Here is a 15,797-nt window from a genome sequence, read left to right as displayed (position 1 = left end):
GCACCGTTTTTATCTCTGTTACATAAATTCTTCTGGTATATACATTGTCTGTACACAAATTTTGGATTTCCAATTGGGCCAAATTAAGAAAATTTCTTTTTAGTTAGATGTCGTATATACAAATGTAATATATCTATTACACATTTGTGTTAAAATATTAGGCAGACACATAATTTATTTAGTTACCTTTTATTTTCTCCCCCTGGATCTAGGCTTTGGTTTTGTTGTTTTTTCCTCTGCCTACTGGTTTTCTCCTGTTTCAGGCTTCTAGCTGCCTGAAGCAGTGGTTTTTAGTTTCTGTCGCCGGCTGATTAGAGGAAAGAAGGAGGGGGAAGAGACCCCTGGTTCTAGGCAGCAGCTTCTCCCTGCCCACAGCCTACTCTGTCCCCTTCTTGCCAATCCCCCAACACACACCTGTTTTTCTCTTAAGAAAAGTCTTTTAGAACAGTCAGACAGCTGTATCTCTAGGTGGGTAATGTTGCCCCCCCTTTTCTGTCTCCTGTCTGTCCCTGACCATTCTGACCAACCCCCCATTTTTGCTTTTGGTGTTTATATGATAAAGTCCTAGTCTGAATACTTCCATCAGGATCTGGGGGGCATAGGAGCTGCCCCTAGATGTCTGGTTCCTAGCCCTGGGTTGATTTAGAGCGGGGGAAATCCCGGCAAGCGTTGTGGGGATTATATAAAGGAGGTGGCTGTGGGTACGGACTTGGGATGGGTTGGAGGGTTTGTAAAAGGTCTTTCCAAGCTTGCAAAAATGGACTGCAGGTGAGATGTAAACAACTTTGGCTGTTCCCTGGGCCCTGTGGTTAACAGACATCAGAGACCAATACAGAATCTAGCAAAAGACAGTTTGAGCAGCCCTTCTGCGCCCTGAGGCGTTTTCCAAGAGGTCAGTGCTAGTGGTTGTGTCCCCTCAGCCACACCTGTGTTAGGCATAACAACACAGTTTCCAGGCATGAAAGAGCCAAAACCCCCCCCAAGCAACTCCAAAGACAACGAAACAGCATCTTTCGTAGTAGCAGATGTCTGTCATTTTCACCTTTCTGCTCACAGCACCTCAATATCCCTTTGGAGAGGCACCCTTCCAACTCCCAGCCCATGCCGTTGGGGGACTGACCTCTAGAGTCTAGAGCTCCAGAGGTGGTCAGGTGACTTCCGTCTGGCCAGTCAGCATCTCCCACTGTCTTGGTCCCCATGATTGGTTGAGGGATGGGCCTGGGATTCCAGCTAGTCCCTTGCTAGAATGTACTGGGAGCCTGGCAGGTGCACCCTTTCTGGTGGGGTTGCTAGCCTGTTAGGGTGACATCTTGGAACCGGGACTGGGAGGGAAGCACCAGGCAGAGGAGGAGTGGGAGCTAACCGGGGAAGAAACCACCACAGAGGAGAGTACAGGCCGGAGCGGGAAAGAAACTGGGTTCTGACGGGATTGTCCCATGCCTTGGATCCTGCTGGGAGGTCAAGTACATGAACTGGTAAGTTCCCTTTCAACTTAAAAAATACAAGGTGCAAACTGGGGAGCATAATATACGACGGTTTGTGTAATAAAAGGGGGTGGTAGTGTTTATACGAATCTGTTTGCAAATGCATTTAATCTTTTCTGATAAGTAAGAAACAAATAATCAAGGATACTTAGTATAGAATGGGAACTGAGTAAATGGGGGAAAGAATCACAGAAAGACTTCGCTGTATATTTTTTTTTATATCTTTTGACATTTACACACTGAGAATGTTACCTATTAATAGTATTAAATACAGGATTCTAAAAATATAAAAACTAGAGTTTGCAACGGTATTTGATAAACCTTAGGAAGAACAAATCCTATTACATCAACTGTATTGAATTTTCAAAGTGTGTGTTAGTAAGATAAGTATATTTATATCCCTAACCACCCTGGAGCAAAGTAAAAAAAGAACAGTTAAGAGACCAGGTATGGGGACGCCTGGGTGGCTCAGTGGGTTAAGCCTCTGCCTTCAGCTCAGGTCATGATCTCAGGGTCCTGGGATTGAGCCCCACATCGGGCTCCCTGCTCAGCAGGGAGCCTGCTTCCCACGTGCCTCTCTGTCTACTTGTGAGTTTTTTTTCTCTCTGTCAAATAAATAAAATCTTAAAAAAAAAAGAGAGAGAGAGACTAGGTATGGAGAAAGATCTTAATTAAATTTAAGGTTAGGGGTGCCTGGGGGGCTCAGTCAGGTAAGTGGCTGCCTTGGGCTCAGGTCATGATCCCAGGGTCCTGAGATTGAGCCCCTGTGGGGCTCCCTGCTCAGCGGGGAGCCTGCTTCTCCCTCTGCCTCTGCCCCTCCCCCCTGCTTGTGCCCAAGCACACTCTCTCTCTCTCAAATAAATAAAACCTTAAAAAAAAATCTTAAAAAAATAAATAGGGGCACCTGGGTGGCTCAGTTAGTTAAGCGTCCAACTCTTGATCTCAGCTCAGGTCTTGATCTCAGGATCATGAGTAGAAATCCTGTGCTGGGCTCCATGCCTTAAATAAATAAATAAACAACCGAATGAATTTAAGGTTATATATACATAGCCTGCCTTGTGTTATGTTTGCTGAGAAGATGCAAGGAGCTTTTTGAGATATCCAGTGATAACTGCAAAGTTCTTCTAGAATATTCAGTGTTACCCACAAGGAACTTCTGTCTCTGAGTAGGATGTAGTAGGTATCAGTAGGTCATCATTCCTGCTACAATGATTGGGCGGGGGAGGGGGTGGAAAGGATAAACTTCAAAAATCATATTTTTAAAGACATCACAGAGCAGTGGAAGCAGAGAAGGAAGAGCCCTTTCTAGAGGAGCTGGGATCATTTGTCCTTTTTTCCTGGGTCATTTGTGAAGTCTGGGCATAGGCTAAAGATTGGGCTTGGTTTACACTGAACTGCTGAAGCCACTCAGGCTATTGTTATAGGCTAGAATCTAGATATGAGGTTCTTTTCTCCTTGGGATATTTGGTAAGTGCTACAGTAGACGGGGGGGGGGGGGGAGTTGAGGGGTAGGGGAGGGGAGGGCCTGTCTGGGGCCTGGGCTGGAAAGACAGAGTAAAATCTGCTGTCTCTTCGTGTTTGAAAAGTAGAGTCCTACTAGGGAAGGGCCTGCAACAGACATAAGGCAGGTCTCATTCTCAAGATAATTAAAAACAGAGGTGGACAGAGTCCAATTAAAGATGCAACTCACTCCAACTCAGCACAATTCCTAATTGGATTGAAGCACCATCCCTTGGGGCTACGTTGCCTTACAGAGGATGGGTAAACTCTGGAGAAAATATGATTACCTTCAACTTCTGTGGTTCTTTTATACACAATATTTGGCATATAGCAGAAAGTTACAAGTCATAGAAAAAACTGGTACAGTAGACCGTTCAGGTGGCCTCCCAAAGATGTGTGTGTCCTAATTCCTAGAACCTGTGGATGCAGAAACTTTGTGGATGTGGTTAAGGGTCTTGAGATGGAGAAAGGATCCTGGTTTATTGGGGGTGGGGTACTGATAAACGCACAAGGGTTCCAGTGAGAGAGAGGCAGGAGGGTCAGGGTCAGTAGTCAGAGATGTGAGGCAGCCAGAAGCTGGATTTATGTGACAAAGAGGTCACAAGTCAAGGAACGCAGGTGGTCCCTAGAAGCTGGAAAAGACAAAGAAATGGATTCTCCCTGGAGACTCTAGAAGGAACCAGCACTGCCAACACCTTCACTTTAGCCCAGTGAGACTGCTGGACTTCTGAGCTCCGGAACCAGAAGATAATAAATCAGTGTTGTCCTGTAATAAATAACCACTAAATTTGTGGTTATTTATTACAGCAGCAATAGGAAACTAATACAGCAGGGCGGCGTGACAGATAACCAAGAGAGAAAAATGAGACAATAAAAGTAGACCCACATCTGATCTGGATGTTAAGGATTTAAAATAACTATTTAAATATGTTAAAGAAGGGGCGCCTGGGTGGTTCAGTCTGTCGAGCATCCAACTCTTGATTTCAGCTCAGGTCATGATCTCATGGTCATGGGATTGAGCCCCGAGTTGTGTTCACACTCAGAGGGGAGCCTGCTTGAGACCCTCTCTCTCCCTCTGCCCCTTCCCCCTACCACTCTCTCTTTCTCTCTCTCTAAAATGAATAAATAAAATCTTAAAAAAATAAATAGTGGGAGCAGTGGACAAAATGCTGACAAAGTGGGGAATTTTGATAGGGAATTGGAATATGTGAAAACCAAATGAACATTCTAGAATGAAATAAAGAATGGGATGAAATAAAGAATTCAGATGGGCTGAGCAGCAGAGTGGACACAGCAGAGACAAGAGCTTAGTAAACTTGAAGACAGGCCAATGGAAAATATCCAAACTAAAGTTCAGAAAGATAAAAGAACAGAAAGAACAATGTCAGCTGCAAAGGTCTTGTTTAACGGCTTCCCAGAATACAATATTTAGCCAAGGAGATTATTCCTTTAATCTTAGAATGGTTGTTGCCGAAAATAAAAGGGAATTTGTGTATTTGAACTATAAATAAACTCACTTCATAAATCCTATTGTAGGTGTTCCTATTAGACGCCTGGATCTAGTTTTGCACATGGATTATAAATAAAGTAGGTTTGAATCTAACAGCCGCATCATTTGACAACTCTGAAGTTGTTTTCATATTTGAAAAATGGAGGTGGTAGTACATGTCTCACAGTTTTAGGATGAGGATGAAGTGCCATAAGCCCTTAGCATAATGCCTGGTTCCTTGTGGATAACACTGAATATTCTAGAAGAACTCCGCAGTTATCGCTGGATAGCTCAGCAGAGTAAACGTCTGTTTTTATGAAGTTTTTCTTGGGTGGTACGTCCGCCTTGTCAGACGAGTCCTCAGGGGAGGATGAGGCAGTGAACTCGCATCACATGAAATGAGGTTTCAAATGAGATAATGGGTGTGAAGCTCTCCATAAAGCCCTTACAAATGGTGGCTTTTCCTACTAGGGGAACCTCAGTTTACCAACTCAGGTGTGCAATAAATACCATTTTCTTTATCTGTAGGTAATTTTATGTTGTAGAACCCTAATCAGCTAGAGTGACGGCACATTAATCTCCGGAATTTGGGGTCTTCTTTCCTTTCTGCCGTCCAAGTTCTAGAGGCTCACATTGTGCCAATGTGTCAAGGGTGGGCAGTCCTGGTCATCCTTCTCCGTAGTCACAAAGTAATATCCTTTCCCTGGGCCTGTGTGTTCTTCCCAACAGTGGACTCTCTCCTCAACTTCCATTCCCAGTCTGGGGGCCACGGGAGTCTCTCTGCTGCCACAGTGCCAAGCAAGGACGTGGGGATCTTGGAGAGGCGGCCTGGGCATGGCTGGCCCAGACATCTAGACACCAGTGCCCTCTCTGCAGTCATGTTCCCTCGGGCGCTGGCCAGGAAGCAGGGCCCCAGGCCTTTCTTTTCTGAACCCACCTCATCACTGTTCTCACGAACCACTTCCTCATTTATCTTTCCCCTTTTTAAGGGGCTTTTACCTGGTCTTCGTAGAGAACCCTGTCTTCTTAATAGGCACAGGCCTCTGGAAACGATCGTTTTCAGACTATAGTAGTCCCCCTTTATCTTCGGGGGTCCTTCCAAGACCATGCCCCCCAAGTGGATGCCTGAAACCGCAGATTGTACTGAACCCATATGCTGTTTTTTCCCTATACATACATACCTATGATAAAGTTTCATGTATAAATTAAGAGATTAATAAAGATAACGAATAATAGAACAATTCTAACACTATACTGTAAGGAAAGTTACATGAATTTGGCTTGCCTCTCAAATTACCTTATTGTTCTGTACTCATCCTTTTTTTCCCTTTGAAGATTTATTAATTTATTTGAGAATGCGAGAGTGTGCAGGGAGGAGGGGTGGGGGACAGTGAGACAAGATCTTAAGCAGACTCCATGCTGAGTGCGGAGCCCGATGCTGGGCTCAGTCCCACGACCCTGAGATCATGACCCTGAGATCACGACCTGAGTCAAACCCACCGCCACCACCAGGCGCTCCTCTGTCCTCACCCTTCTTATGAGGAGGGGAGATGGCAGAATGCCCATGTGACAGATGAAGTGAGCTGAATGACGTAGGACCGTGGCGTAGCATTAGGCTACTACCGACCTTCTGATGCTATGTCAGAAGGAAGAATCATCTGCTTCTGAACCATGGTGACCATGGATAATGAAAGCACAGGTAACGGGGGACAGCTGTAGCTTTCATTACTGCTTCATCTCTCATCTGAGCCAATACACACAGAACTGTCTTAAATTGATGAAGAAGGGGAGGAGGGAGGATACTACAAGAAAATAAAAATCTAGGGGCACCTGAGTGGCTCAGTCAGTTAAACACCCGCCTTCAGCTCAAGTCACGATCTCAGGGTCCTGGGATCGAGCCCCGAGTCAGGGTCCCTGCTCAGCAGGGAGTCTGCTTCTCTCTCTGCCTCCCCCACAACTCGTGCTCTCTCTGCCAGATAAATAAATATAATCTCTTTTTAAAAATAAGATTTTATTTATTTATTTGTCAGAGAGAGAGAAAGAACAAGAGAGTGAACACAAGCAGGGAGAACAGCAGGCAGAGGCAGAAGCAGGCTCACTGCTGAGCAAGGAGCCCAATGTGGGACTCGATCCCAGGACCATGGGATCATGACCTGAGCCAAAGGCAGACACTTAACCAACTGAGCCATCCAGGCATCCCAAATAAATATAATCTTTAAAAAAAAAAAAGAAAAAGAAAATAAAAATCTGGCATTTGCGGGTTCCAGTGATGGTATAATGCTGGTACCAGATTAACTTTCCTGACCTGAACAACGGTATAACTGGAAAAAAGATGTGAGCCACTGCTCTCAGACACGGGACAATAGGCAGTACATGACCATGATCTCTGAGAGAAGGGGAACTCAGGAGATAGACCCCAAATCATTTTGATTCTCTGCTGGGGAACAGTTTTCCAATCACAGCATGGCAAGCTGGAGTCGCAGCAGAGTAGGGATGCCCTGCTGTGCTGTGGAAGCGAAGATCAGAGTCCAGGGTTGCCAGAAAAGACACAATCTATAGGTTATGGCACTGGAAGGGATGTTGCTCCACGTGTGGGAGGCAGAAATCTATGTGGCAGGTCCCCTGTGTCACTGCCTGAGAGCTGGGGTACACATGTGTTGGGGAAGAGTGCCTGAGGCTTCTCTAAGAGAACATGCTATAGACTTGAGAACAGAACAGATACTAGAGGTCCAGCAGATAATGGAATCTAGAGCATCTACAGTGTATCATCCACAGTGTCCACGAAGTCATCTAAAATTCCTACACACACAGGAAAACAGGAAAACGAGACCCTAACTAACAACAACAATAACAGCAACAACAACAAACAGTCAATAGACACTGACCTCAAGATGGTCCAGATGTAGGATTTTGCAAAGACTTTAAGGAAAATATTATAAATATATACAAAAATGTAAAAGAAAATATGTTCAAAGAATTAAATGAAAAGATGCTCATCATGAGTGTGCTGATGGGAAACCAAGCCCAAAGGCATGCAGTAGATAAGGGACCTAGGGATCGAACTGTTCTCAAGCTGCTTGCACCTAACCGTCATTATTTTAGACTTTCCTTCACTCCTAATTCCAGAGATACCTGGTTCTTTTGATAGTTGTTCCTTTTTAGGATTCTGTGGTATAAACTGAATTGGTTTTTGCCTTATCCCACTACTGGCTCAGGAATGGTCCCGTCTGAGATCTGCTAAGATAATCACCTTTCCTCTTCTGTTATGTAGCCTCCAAAATTGTATTACTGTTGTCTCCTCTGTTGTCCCCATCCTTGTAGATATACTGTAGGTTTTTTTTTTTTTTTAATCAGTTTACTGTTGTTTTAGTAAGGGTTTTAGAGGGAATGAATGTAGACTTGCATGTTTAATCCACAGTTACAGCCCAGAACTCCTGTACTAAGTCTCAAAATTGATTTTTTTTTAAAGATTTATTTATTTATTTGGCAGAGAAATCACAAGTAGGCAGAAGTAGGCAGAGAGGCAGGCAGAGAGAGAGGAGGAAGCAGGCTCCCTGCTGAGCAGAGAGCCTGATGTGGGGCTCGATCCCAGGACCCTGGGATCATGACCTGAGCCAAAGGCAGAGCCACCCAGGCGCCCCTCAAAAGTGATTTAAATAACATAACATTTCCTGGAAACTGTTCTCATCCAATATGTGAAGAGCCTTCTGTTTGCCTCCTCTTCACTAAAAGGCCTCAAATGAGATTTCTCAATTTGTCTTTCTTCTTGTGTTCTCAGGGGCCACAAAGCCTCTAACATAAATTATAGTTATGCCAATACCAAGCCCATTACTTGGAGATGACAAATCAGGAAGAGAGAGACACTCATTTTCTTCTAAGGAAGTAGCCCTCCTCAAGGGACTTGGGCCCACCACAAATGCATACCTTCTTAGACATGTCTGGCTTTGATGACGGTAAATATTAAATTGTGCTTCAAATATAAAACCTCTACTGCTTGTAACTCAAGCTAACAACATTAAATGATTACCTAGGTTTAGAAATCTAAAAGGCTTTCTTTTCCCTTAAACAAGTCCTGTCAGCCTTAGCATTAATTTTCTTGATTCTAGTAAGCACTTCACTCTTCTCTGCCATTTGTGGGGGGGAGGGAAGCACCTTTGTTGTACAAAGACTCATGGAGACAACTCCTTTTTGCCTATTAGAATTCTCCACACAGGTGGTAGCCCCAGGTGTGCCTCCAGCCTGTGTTCTGTGCTTAGGACATCTATCTGGTTGGAGCTTTCTTCTATTTTTGACTTGGCTGCCCCCTGAAAGGGGAGGGAGCTTCTCCCTGGCAGGTACAGTACTCCTTCTAAAAACCAAACTACAATTCCTACCTACTGTCCAAGTATGTTCGTGTTAATTTTACCTATCCTGGGTGGTCGTATTATCTTCATCCATTGGGCCCAAGTAGACCCTGCACTCCATTTCCAACTCCAACATACTAGAAACCTGATAATTGCCTCACGGTTTTTGCATCCCCTCTGTTTGCCCTCATACAAGCTTTCTGCCCTCTCTTTTGCTTCACGGAATCTTGATTTCATGCAAACATCTATGCACATCCCTCCTCTCCTAGAAACTGACACTGTCCCCAGCTCAGGGCAAATCTTGACCAGTTGAGTACCCTTTCCTTAGGTGGGATTGTTCCAGTATGGATCAAGTTCTTCCAGTGACACATGTGGACACATCTCCTTGGGAGACTTCTGAGAAAGGTTTCCTCATTCCCAAAAACAGACCCCCGGGGAGAGTCATTCTCTTCTGCTGAACGTTGGCAGATCTGAGTCAAGTGGCTGGAGCTACAGCAACCTTCTTGTGATGGGGAGGAATCTAGCCTGAGGAGGGCAGAGGAGAAAGATGGAGACTTTGGGTCCTCCATGACATCCCCAATTATACCAACCACGGAGCTTCCCCACTTCAGGAAATCTTGTTAAATAAGTAAAATGCTCTGAATTTTTAAAGCCAAATTGAAGTTGAGTATATTACATTTTTGTCTGTTTGCACTTCAGATCCACTGTCCATTCCTTTCCGGATCAGGAAGCTGGGCTTGGCCAATGGCATGCCTCAGTAGTAGATCAAAGGGTGGGACTAGAGAGCCGTTCCCATAACCATGCTTCTCTTCGCCCTCTCAAGTGTGAGGATAGCTTCTCCCTGTTACTAGTTACATCCTTTGTTGGTTTCCTGAACCTGACCCCTACTTCTGTAATCTCTCCATTAACCTCTCTCAAATGTGCCCTTTTCAACATGCCATCTCTTTCCTGTTGGGACCCCGACTAAAATATTGGATTTTCTTTTTTAAAGATTTTATTTATTTATTTGACAGAGATCACAAGGAGGCAGAGAGGCAGGCAGAGAGCGGGAGGGGGGGGGAAGCAGGCTCCCTGCTGAGCAGAGATCCCGATGTGGGGCTCAATCCCAGGACCCTGAGATCATGACCTGAGCCGAAGGCAGAGGCTTAACCCACTGAGCCACCCAGGTGCCCAAATAGTCGGGTTGTCAATGGATGCTGTTACTGTCCACCTTACTGAGCTATAATGGCCTCAGAGACATTTCACTGTCTTGTACATAGATGGATCTGTTCACTGGTTTCAGTTCATGTTCCCCTTTGATGTCTCCTCTCTACACAGGTGATGGCCTGACAACTTTCAACACACGTACCTTCTAATAAATCTATCAATGTTTTTATTGACTCCAGGTGACTTTGGGGTTGTTCGTATTTATGGCCAACCGGGAAATCAATGAAGAGAAATAAATCTCCAAATGTCTTTAGACTAAGGACTTTTTACGCCTTACACAAATGCTTTGGCTGCTGCAACCATTTCTCTCCTCTCAGGCCATTGCTTTGTTTTCCTCACCCAACAACCAGGTTCCTCTGACAACTTTCTTGAAAGTTGCTCTGCTCCAAAACCAGCCCCCACTTTCGGTGGGGCAGGGGGACATCTGAGAGGCTGGACTCTTCACCCAGGTGACCTGAGGTAATACCCCAGTTGGCCACTTGATGGCGCCCAAGAATCTTCTCCTTCACTTTGCTCACATGATCCAGGAATGGCTCACGTGAATAAAGCAAGTATGGTAAAGAAGTCTGATGAGAGCTACTCATATGTTCTCACATGTCCCATTGTGGGTCACAGTACTCTTGTGCCTGCAATTTTTATTTTGTTTATTTATTTGTTTGTTTCTTTATTTATTTGAGAGCCGGAGAGACAGAACAGGAGTGCAGGGGAGGGAAGGGGAGGAGAGGGGCAGAGGGAAAGGGAAAGGGAGAAGCAGACTCTCCGCTGAGCAGGGACCCTGGGATCATGACCTGAGCCGAGGGTAGGTGCTTGACCAAGTGAGCCACCCAGGGCTCCGTGCCTGCCGTTTTTAAAGCATACAATGGATTACTCTGTTTAATTTCATCCAGATGAAGAACTACTGATCACAGAAACAGAAATGTATGTTCATAGGAGATACAGAAATATCATCATAAGCAAAATGTAAGATGCTATTGTCATCAAAGAGCTGCGGAAAGGTTTCACAGTCAGATCTGAAGTACCCCTGTCCTTTAATACAATGGGACATACACTTTATAGACGATACTGAGAAGGAAGTCTGTGAAGCCTCTCAGAGACAGCAAGAAATTCACCATAGACGTTCAGCAAGGCCGTAAAGTGGCAAAATAGGAATTTGAAAACGAAATTGTCCAAGGCATGTGCAGATACCTGAATCGAACAGCCTAGATCTTGCCCTTAGTTCTTGCAAGCACGAGATGCATAGCTCTCAAAGAGACAAGACTTTCTTATCTGGAAATATTAATGGGTTGACCCATGAAACTTTCTTCCATACTCTCAGGGGCACCCACTTAAAAACCAACATATACTAAATGCTATCTTACTAAAGTAGTGCAAAGCGTTTAAAAAAAATGTATGTCACACTCTTCCATTCGTAAGTGTCCTACCATAGCAAATGGTGTTTCACCTATATCCCTTTCAGTCCCTTCAATTCTGATTCCAATTCCAACAGGTCTTGTTTTTTCCCCACACCAAGTCATTCTCTGAATCACCATCTATCTAATTCCACTCAATTCTGACACTATCTACCTGGAGATAACATCAGATCCCATGGGTTAAGGCAAAGTTCTACAAGATCGTTCCCCTCTTCAGATGCCAACCATAAGTCTAGGTTGTCACCTGGGCTTCTGACCAAACATTATAGACTGGAGGTTCCCATGGCTCCGTCCTCGGGCTCAATTAATTTGCTAGAGCAGCTCACAGAAAAAGAAACACTGAACTCACTAGATTACCAATTTATTATAAAAGGATGTAACTTAGTAACAGCCTGAAGGAAGAGTTACACAGGGCAAGGGATGGGGAAAGGGGTACAGAGCTGCCATGCCTTCTCCAACCATCTGTCTCTCCAAATCTATACTTGTACACCAACCCACAAGCTCTCCAAACCCCATCCTTCTGGTTTTTTATGAAGGATTCATTCCATAGGCACAACTGATAAAATCACTAGCCACTGGCAAATGACTAACCTCCAGCCCCCCTCCACTCCATGGAGGTCAGGGGGTAGGACTGAAAGTTCCAACCCTCTGATCACAAAATTGGCTCCCCTGGCAAGACCTTCCCCTTAGGGAGACCTAAGGGTTTCCTCGGTCACCTCATTCACACAACTTGAAAAGACACCTTTATGACTCTCATCATTTAGACAATTCCAAGGATTTTAGGAGCTCTGTGCCAGGAACAGGGACAAAGACCAGATATATATCTCTTATTATAAATCCCAATATCACAGTCCCTTTCACCCTTTCTGTTCTGTCACCCTCCAGCTCCTCCCTGCGACTGTTTGAGGATCTCCCTTGGGCTACAGGGGCTGCTTTGCACACTAAGCTTGCCAGAAGTGCCCGGGAGTTAATGTGCCTCTCCTCCTCCTCTGAGTCCGGGGCTACTGACCAGCGTGGGGGTCTGAGGAGGGACCCACTCCGAGACAAGGTTTGCCCTTCAGAGCTCCCCTCTGTATCTGTTGGTGCTTGGCCAACACCACACTCTTGCTGGCGTCTTACCTTTCCTATATGTCTCTCCCCCACTCCTTCCCTTGTTTCTCCCTGGAGTATTTCCTTAATAAATCATTTGCACATGACTCCTGTCTCAATATTTGCTTTTGAGAACCCAACCTAGGAAACCAACATTGCTATAAACCATGTAGTTGTGAATAGCCTTATGTTGGGATACACATCAAAGTCCACCAGGGAAAAAACCATACTGAGACATGGCAGAAAGTCCTTGGCCTTGAATCTCTGACTGCAAAGAGAATTCGGCTTCAGTGTAGGTAGGGAGGGGAGGAGAGAGGCAGAGGGATAACGCCTGCCGCTTTGCTGCTGACCAGCAGGCAAGAGCCGTCAGTGAAACGCCCACCAGGGTCCTTTGTGCTTCAAGAGGAGCCGCCATGGGGGCTGGTAAGGACTCTGTTCTTCCTGACTCCCGTGAAATGCTCCTAGGCAGGGGTGGGGCGCCTGGGTGGCTCAGTCCGTTGAGCGTCTGCCTTCGGCTCAGGTCATGATCCCAGGGTCCTGGGATCGAGCCAGGAGCCTGCTTCTCTCCTCTCCTCCCTGCTCGTGCTCTCTGTTGCTATTTCTGTCTCTCTCGCTCAAATAAATAAGTAAACAAAATCTTTTTTTTTTTTTAAGGAATGTTCCTGGGTTTGTGTTTTGATTTCCTACTCAGTTGAAGATCTGCAACACCAAGACAAAGGTATTTGCCAAACAAGTTTTGAAAACCCAGTGTCTCTAGAACTGTTGGCTACACACTGGCTACAACTGTAATTTTCTCGCTCATCATTTCTGTCCATGTCTGTGTCCAGAACACTGTGCCCAGTAGCTGCAGAGTACACTTTTTGTTTAAGAACACATGAACATTCCCCAAGATAAGCCACATGCTAAACCATGAAATAAATAAATAAATAATGAAGGATTGACATCTTAGAGTATGTTCTCTGGTTACAATAGAATCATAATTGTTAAAAAAAATTTAACAAAGTAAATCTGAAGATCTAAGGGGTGTTGTTAAAGGATTCATGAATCGGGCAGCATCCCAACTGGCAAGTAGAGCAGATCTCCGAAGGGCTACAGAAAAGGGAGGGTTTTTAAAGGTAGAGCAAGAGTGGAAAAAAGGAAATTAAAGCAAAGAATCCATTCTTAGGCAAGGTTACCCTCTTAAGGGGAACGGAAGGAGCCTATCAGTATATATCAGTGTATTTCCTAACGCTGATCAGGAACCCGATATCCACTGGTAAAAGGTTACATTTCTGGGGTGTTGAAACTGTAATTAGGTTAGGTGTTAAGTCTTGGTTTACTAACTTAGGGCCTTAACCTAAATGATACAATTCTGGGTCTGTGGTTTTCTTTTAAACAGAAATAATAACAAAAAGAAACCTAGAGGAGCCTCCAGTATTTAGAAATTAAGCAACACACTATTAAAAAACTCATGAGTCAAAGAAAAAAATCCACAAGGAAAATTTAAAAATATGTTAGGGGTGCCTGGTGGCTCAGTTAGCTGAGCATCTGATTTTGGGTTTCAGCTCAGGTCATGATCTCAGGGTCCTGGGATCAAGCCCCGAGTCAAGCTCCTTGTTCAGTGGGGAGTCTGCTTGGGATTCTCTCACTCCCTCTCCCTCTGCCTCTCCCAGCCTCTAAAACAAACAAACAAACAAATAAAATCTTCAATAAATAAATAAAAATACCTTAAACTAAAGAGAATGAAAATACAACATATCAAAATATGTGGGGTGCAGATAAAGCTGTGCTTAGAGGAAACTTTATGGTTTTAAATGCTTATATTACAGAAGAGAAATTTTGAATCAATGATCTAGCGGTCTACCTTAGGAATCAAGAAAAATTAAATCAAAAGTAACAGGAAGAAAGGAGATAATAAAGATGAGTAGAAATCTGTGAAGTAGAAAACTAACAAAAATAGAGAAAACCAAAAGCTGGATCTTGGAAAAGATAAATGAAATTGGTAAACCCTAAAAAGGCTTCGCAAAAAAGGGAGAGACAGAAAGTAAGAGTGAGACCAGGGTAAGCAAAAATAGACACTCAGATCAATGGAACAGAATAGAGAGCCCAGAAATAAACCCACAATTATATGGTCAATTAACCCACAACAACAGAGGCAAGAATATCCAAGGGGAAAAGACAGGCTCAACAGACGGTGTTTGGAAGACCGGACAGCTCCATGCAGAAGAATGCCACCGGACCGCTTTCTTTCACCACACACAAAAATAAACTCAAGATGGATTAAAGACCTAATGTGAGACCTAAAATCATAAAACTCCTGGAAGAAAACAGGCAGTAATTTCTTTGACATCACCCATCGCAACATGTCTCTAGATATGTCTCCTCAGGCAAGAAAAACAAAAGAAAAAATAAACCGTTAGAACTACACCAACATAATAAGCTTTTGCACAGCGAAGGAAATCATCAACAAAATGAAAAGGCATTTTGGGAGAAGATATTTGCAAACAATACACCCGATAAGAGGTTAATATTCAAAATATGTAAAGAACTTCTACAACTTGAGGTACCTGGGTGGCACCAACTCTTGGTTTCAGCTCAGGTTGTGATCTCGGGTTGTGAGACGGAGGCCTGCTTCAGGCTCCCTGCTGTGTGTGGGTGTCTGCTTAAGACTCTCCCTCTCTCCTTGTCCTTTTTCCCCCCTTTTTACCTAAAATAAATCTTTAAAAAAAAAAACAAAAAACCTTGTACAACTCAACACTAAAAAAGCCCCAAATAGGGGCACCTGGGTGGCTCAGTGGGTTAAAGCCTCTGCCTTCAGCTCAGGTCATGGTCCTGCGGTCCTGGGATCAAGCCCCGCATCGGGCTCTCTGCTCAGCAGGGAGCCTGTCCCCCCCACTCCACCTGCCTCTCTGCCTACTTGTGATCTCTCTCTGTCAAATAAATAAATAAAATCTTTTAAAAAAATAAATAAGAAACACTTATAAGAAAACAAGTGTTAGCGAGGATGTGGAGAAAAAAGAACCTTCATGCACTGTTGGTGGGAATGCAAAGTGGTGCAGCCATCATAGAAAACAGTATGGAGGTTCCTCAAAAAGTTACAAATAGAATTACCACACAATTCAAGAATTCCACTACTGGGTGTTTACCAAGGAAAATGAAAACACGGATTCAAAGAGACGCATGCATCCCTATGTTTACAGCAGCATTATTTACAACAGCCAAGATATGGAAGCAACTCAAGTGTCCACTGATAAATGAATGGATAAAGACGATGTGGTGTGTGTACACACACACACAC

General features: G+C 44.3%; 1 long non-coding RNA gene across 1 annotated transcript; it reads left to right on the top strand.

Moving 5' to 3' along the window:
- Window positions 1-1,203: 1,203 nt before the first annotated feature.
- Window positions 1,204-13,460, top strand: LOC308345716. Its single transcript, XR_013967099.1, has 4 exons — window positions 1,204-1,475; window positions 10,373-10,481; window positions 12,317-12,479; window positions 13,175-13,460. It is a non-coding gene; the product is annotated as an uncharacterized lncRNA (long non-coding RNA).
- Window positions 13,461-15,797: the final 2,337 nt, after the last annotated feature.

Source organism: Martes martes, assembly GCF_963455335.1.
Source record: "Martes martes genome assembly, chromosome: 7".
Lineage (NCBI taxonomy): Eukaryota > Metazoa > Chordata > Mammalia > Carnivora > Mustelidae > Martes > Martes martes.
Note: the sequence above shows the minus strand (reverse complement) of the source record. Positions and strands in the feature narration are given on the sequence as shown.